This window comes from Bidens hawaiensis, unplaced genomic scaffold, assembly GCF_021521415.1.
Source record: "Bidens hawaiensis isolate Kalapana, Puna unplaced genomic scaffold, B.hawaiensis_p1.1 tig00020143_1, whole genome shotgun sequence".
Lineage (NCBI taxonomy): Eukaryota > Viridiplantae > Streptophyta > Magnoliopsida > Asterales > Asteraceae > Bidens > Bidens hawaiensis.
Window position 1 is genome coordinate 131,123 of NW_027493067.1, and position 6,191 is coordinate 137,313.

At 35.1% G+C, this 6,191-nt stretch overlaps 1 pseudogene across 1 annotated transcript; it reads right to left on the bottom strand.

Moving 5' to 3' along the window:
* Window positions 1-446: 446 nt before the first annotated feature.
* Window positions 447-5,895, bottom strand: LOC143559959 (importin subunit alpha-2-like; annotated as a pseudogene). Its single transcript, XR_013140027.1, has 10 exons — window positions 5,744-5,895; window positions 3,298-3,394; window positions 3,136-3,227; window positions 2,929-3,060; window positions 2,658-2,843; window positions 1,971-2,134; window positions 1,814-1,892; window positions 1,459-1,587; window positions 901-1,028; window positions 447-805 (listed from the first exon to the last, which is right to left on the bottom strand). The product of XR_013140027.1 is annotated as an importin subunit alpha-2-like (transcript).
* Between the last annotated feature and the right edge of the window lie 296 nt (window positions 5,896-6,191).

Genomic DNA, 6,191 nt, shown 5'->3' on the forward strand with positions numbered 1-6,191 from the left:
CGTAAAGTCATGTGCTTCAACAGTTTCATCACATAAGACAATAAACACACAAATTTTACCATTACAATATGGTCAATATATAGATTCAAAGAACATATATGAATATACACTCACTGACTCATACAAAAAACAAATGCCCTGACTGACTCCATACACAATATCCCCCTCGAACATTGTTCCAAAACATTCAACGTCTCGAGGCATAAAAAAAAGGAAACACAAAAATTGCCCCACCCATGACCCACCCGACCCCAAACCATGAACCCACTTGTTTATTGACCTGACCCGACTACACTTGACCAGACTACATCTTTGACCCATCCGACACCTGCACATACCCGAAGAATCTAATTAACATTTTCCTTTAAAGTTCCTGATTTAACCTGATTCAAAAAATAATAATAATAATAATAATAATAATAATAATAATAAAATATCATGATTCACCTTCAGCCGTTGAAGTTGAAGCCGCCTTGCGGAACTTGAACATTGGACGCACCAAAGTTGAAACCAGCTTGCGCACCATCACCAACGGGCTCCTCTTCTTCTTCCAACCAATAAGTCTCCAGAATCTTAACAGCTTTTTCATTATTGTCATGAGACTGTAAATTCTCAATCTTTTCTAAACCTTCTGCATCGTCGATCAATTGAGCAAAATAGTTAACTTCTCCAGTATTACCCAATTCTTCTCCGCTTCGCCCACCTTCAATATGTTCTCAAGTCCTTCTAAACTCACGGTAACAATCCTTGGATCGGGACATACAAGAAGATTAACGGTTTGATACAACCCTGACTCACCAAGTACCTACAAATCATCATACATTATTATTGTTATTATTATATAGTTTTGTAATGATAGATAACACATTCAGTATTTATAATTATAAATTTATAACATACTTGATTTGTTCATTAGTGCCACCAGAAGTCGCGTTTGATATGGCCCACGCAGCTTCTTTCTTTATATCAAATTCAGCAGTTTGGAGGAGATGAACCAGGGGCGCTATTAACCCAGCCTCAATTACAGACTACACGTATTTTTTATTTCATTATAACTTGTGATTAAAATTATGAAAATACATAGCTGCAAGATATATATATATATATATATATATGCGTATATGATCAGGATCTCTTTAGAACTTCCAAATAGTTTTAAAAAATCTTAACAAACAATTACTTTATTTATTTAATTTTTATTATTTATATTACTTTTGAGGAATGTTTTGTAAGTAATTTTATGAATACATATATGTAGATTTGTGATTACATATACGTAACCAGAAAATTACATTTAATAACTGATAAAACTAGTCTCCAATTATATTAAATATAACAAAAGAAATAATTATAATAATAAATTATTGGTTGCTAACAGTTCTTGAAGTTTTTATATTTTTTACAGTCCTGAAGAGGTCCAAACCCTATAAATAATATATGTGCGTCTGTGTGTATTACCTGAATTTGTTCTTTGTTTCCAGCAGTGATGTTTGAGATAGTCCAGCAGGCTTCTTTCTTGATGCTCTTTTTGTGGTTATTGGTCAACAAGCTCAGCAGGCATGGGAGTGCACCATGCTCAGTTATTCACTGAATAAAATAATAATAATAATTGTTGTTATTTAAAACACACATTACAAATTTGGGTTTAATAATAAAGGCAACATAAATCTACCAATTACTCTAGATACCATGTTCAAAATTAATAATCCACATAAAAAATTGTAACAAAATAAACAACCACAAGTTCGGATACATACGGTCTCATGCAACATATAATAATTATTATATACAAAGTTCGGTACAAGTTTCATACCTGAGTTTGGTGATCATCACCAGTCACAATGTTACCGACAGTTCGAAGTGCAGGAATGAGGACCGAAGGAGATGGGTGCCTGGAATATTATGTTATATAAACTATTGTCGAAATCTGAATTATTTTGATAATAACTGACATTAAAAAAGTGACTTACTGGAGGAGCTCAACAAGACGCCTGCATACACTAGCTTCAATAACAGCTTGAATTTTGTCATTTGTACCATCAGACAGATAAGATAGAGCCCAGCATGCATCGGTTAAAACCTCTTCATCATTTGAATGAACAAGTCGTTCAAGTGCAGGCAATGCTGGTTTTGTCTGCGTAATTAACGTTCAGATTGTTGTAATACTGTAAAGTAACTAAAAAAGTAACAGAGCAAATGCATAGGCCTGTAAGCGAACTGAAGCTTCAGCAAGCTGTTTATGAACAGTTCTGCGGGAAGTTCGTTTATTTTGTTCATTTAGTTAACGGAATGAACATGAGCACGTGTCTCGTTCGTTCGCTTATGCTCATTTAAATCCGTTTATTTTCGTTATTTAAGTTGTTTATTTTCATTCTTTTACACTAGTCAATATGTACATTCAAATTTTTAGGCTCATTACAACTTAGTCTACTTTTAATTGGTTTTAGTTCAATTATGTTTGTACATATATGTTCAATTACGTTCATTAACTGTTCGTTTGTGCTATTAACAAATGGTCATAAACGAACATGAACACGCTCACTTTATCAACAAACAAACACAAACATGCTCCTTTCGTGTTCATTCGGTTCATTTACAGGCCTACAAATGGGCCAATCGTGACTGAATACTGAACACCAAAACAACTGGTAAACAACCTCTTCAAAAGGTGGTTGCGGTTTCCCACGACAGAAATTTGATAATGTCCAGGTGGCATTTCTCAGCATGGAAAGCTTAGCATGCTCGTTCAACTGAGCCAACAATGGAAGCAAAGCACCTTGACCGAGAACAAGATCGCGACACCTCGGTGAGTCACCAGCCACATTTCCCAATGCCCATACAGCCTAAATAACAAAAGCATGGTTATATACAAGAAACATTTATATCCATTTTGTATAAAATACCACTACTACATTATTCACATGTTACCTGTTCACGAACATCATCACTTGGAGAAGCAAGAAGCTTAACAAATATAGGAACCGTCCCATGATCGATTACAACCTTTGTATTCTCAAAAGTACCAGAAGCAATGTTTGTGAGGGCCCACGCGGCTTCAAACTGTCAATGTTTTATGAGCTCATAAGAGAACGTTCAAAAACAAATAAGCAAACAAACAGATAATATAATGCTGACCTGGAGTTGTGGGAAATCTTCTCTCATCAAGAACTCAATGAAGCGAGGCACCACACCAGATTGTATAACTTCCTCGATTGGTGGGCTCCGTTCTGTGGTATAAAGTTCAATGGTCAATAACTCTTGTAAGAAAATATAAAAATAAAAAGTAAAAAAGTGTACCAATGGAGAGCAATTTTCGAAATTGAGTAGTTGCTTCCAGCTGCATATTGTTATCATTTGAATAGACCCCAGAAACCATAGAAGGAAGACTTTCTAACTGCAATTTCATCATTATTTTTTAACAGTTTAAATGACTAACAATCATGTAATGGTAATTGTAACCATATATGCATATCATGATATTATATTGATGCATGACAACTTGATCTTTATAGCAGGGTAGGCATCAGTACATAATAATACGAACGATATATAGAACAAGAAAGACAATTACCAATTCAACCAACAAATTAACTAACTCTTTTCCGAATGTTATGTGCTTTGCATACGATTGTAAGAGACTAAGAGTTCGTCTTTACAGAAGAAAAACTTAGTCAAAGTCACCATCCTCAAAATACTAATGACCCGAAGGTTCACCATTTAGCACCAAAGGGAAGCATCCTGATGAACAAACTAGTGTGGGCATATATACAACCACTGAATATATTCAGCCAAGTAAAGCAAAATGAATAAAATTACTTGTAACTTTCTTCCTTCAGCTTCATCCACCTTCGTAAAACCTAAACAAAAGAATCACACAATTGCCCTAATACAAGATCTACGCATAAGAATCAGCTTTGTTGTAAGCTTACCAATAACACATCTCTTTTAACCTAACTACATTGCAAAAGTAACTTCTATTCATATCCATGAAAAAAAACTGAAAGCCCCGTCACAATATACACAATCCATGTACTACTATTTTAAATCTCATTTTGGATTTGCATGGATTCTGTATTTCGTGCAAGGGTTTTCATATTACAGTTTTTCATGGACATGGATAAAGGTTACATTCAAAATAGGTAGCGTGATTAGATTAAAACTAACACAGGCTAATAACATAGCCGATGCCTACGTACACTTTTTGTATGAGGGTATTGGTGCGGTTCTTGACTTCTTTCTTTTAGGTTTTGGGATGGTGAATGAAGCCGTAGGATGAGAATTTTTCAAGTAATTTTATCCATCTAGCCTTACTTGGCAGGATATCTTCAATAATTGTATATCCGCAGTGGTTTGTTCATTATGTTTTAAAAAAATTTAATAATAATAATAATTGTAGGCATTAGACCCATATTTGTTTCACTTCTCACTGGAGATTTTTGGTGTGTATCTGCATATATATACACAGATGCGCTAAGCGTATGATGAATTCAAGACGCAACACGAACACGTGTACTTTCAGGTGCTATGTGTCCATTAAACTACAAGTGGTTTGATGCATAGTTCGTACTTGCGTCAAGACATGGATTCACGTTTGTAATGTTAGATGCTCTAGGTTATAACTTATACATCTACATCTACATATATAATATACAAATGAATATACATAGGAAACCTATAAATCACTAACAATCAATGCACCTTCAAGTAGTATAAACACAAATGTAAACACCTACAAAACTTAGAAACCTATTCAAGAATATTCCATGCCATTCACACACATAAGGGTAAAATTAATGCACACCGTGATCCTTCAACCAGTTATACATATCATACACGATAGTAGTTCATTCAAATTTTATATCGGTTAAACAGTTACCCATAATCATACAAACTAATGAAAATTGTAAACCCAAACCTAGTTTATGCACATCACCTATGAAATGTAACTGCAAAACTTCTAAACTAGAAACTATGCAATTAATCCCCACAGCTATTGATTCATTAACAATATCTAATGTTACTATTCAAATTAGGGGAGTGTACGAAATAAAAAAAAAACAAACCAAATTAAAAGCGAACGGTTTGGTTTTGTGAAAAAACGAAAAACCCGAACCAAACCAAAAAAATCGATTTATTGAATAACTTTTTTGTTGAAGCGTTTATGTTTTATAATCTTGGATATTTATTTTATTGTTAACGTTAATTGGTTACGTTTTGTCTAATTGTATACAATTAAATCATTTCAAAAGTAGGTATCTTTTAAAACCTCTTAATATTCTATACCAAAATTACAATATTCTATACATTATTATTATTTTTTTAAATATTGGACGCAATTTCAAAACATCACGGTTCAAATTTGTTTTGCTCGAAAATTACTAGCCCGATTAGCAAAACCGGAAAACCCAAATCCAAAACCAAACTGAAGCTGGAAACCAAAAAGAACGAAACTTTATTCTTTTAGTTCAGTTTTATCCCAAACCCGCACCAACCCGCATCTCAAATGCTTCTAATCAATCAATTCTTCCAACAAAATCAAGTAAAAACTATCAGGCCCAATTTCAAAACATCATGGGTCAAACTTCTTTGGCTTGAATATTACTAGCACGATAAGCAAAACCACCGAATTGAACCCAAAAACCGAAACTTTATTCTTTTGTTTCAGTTTTATCCCAAACCCGCACAGACCCGCATCTCAAATACTCCTAATCAATGAATCCTAGAATGAGATAGCAAAATAGACCTTCTTTTCGGTGGAAGTGGGAATCGGAAGACCCGAAGCCAGCGACTGTGCGGCGGGCACAACTTGACGCTTCTTAAGCAAGTTCTCCTCCCTCTTATTCTTCCTGATCTCCACCATATTGTCCTCCCTCCGTCGCCGTCCTTCCTCCACATCCACCGCCACTTTGTACCTGTCGAAGCACGAGATGAATCTGACCTGATCCATAACGATGTTTCCACGGATTTCGAGATGAACGAACCACGTCTCGATCTTCTTCTCCGGCTGGTTGGGATCTGCAATGACTTTTTGGGGGTGTGGAGGTGACCGCTAAGAAATCTCCAGGATCTCTTGTTCACAGACACAAAAATATGGTGGTGGTTCTTATTGAGAATGACCAACCCCAAATAAGGAGGTGGAGACCTCCTTATATAGAGAGCCTCATGGCCACCATCAAGGTACCCTAATGGGC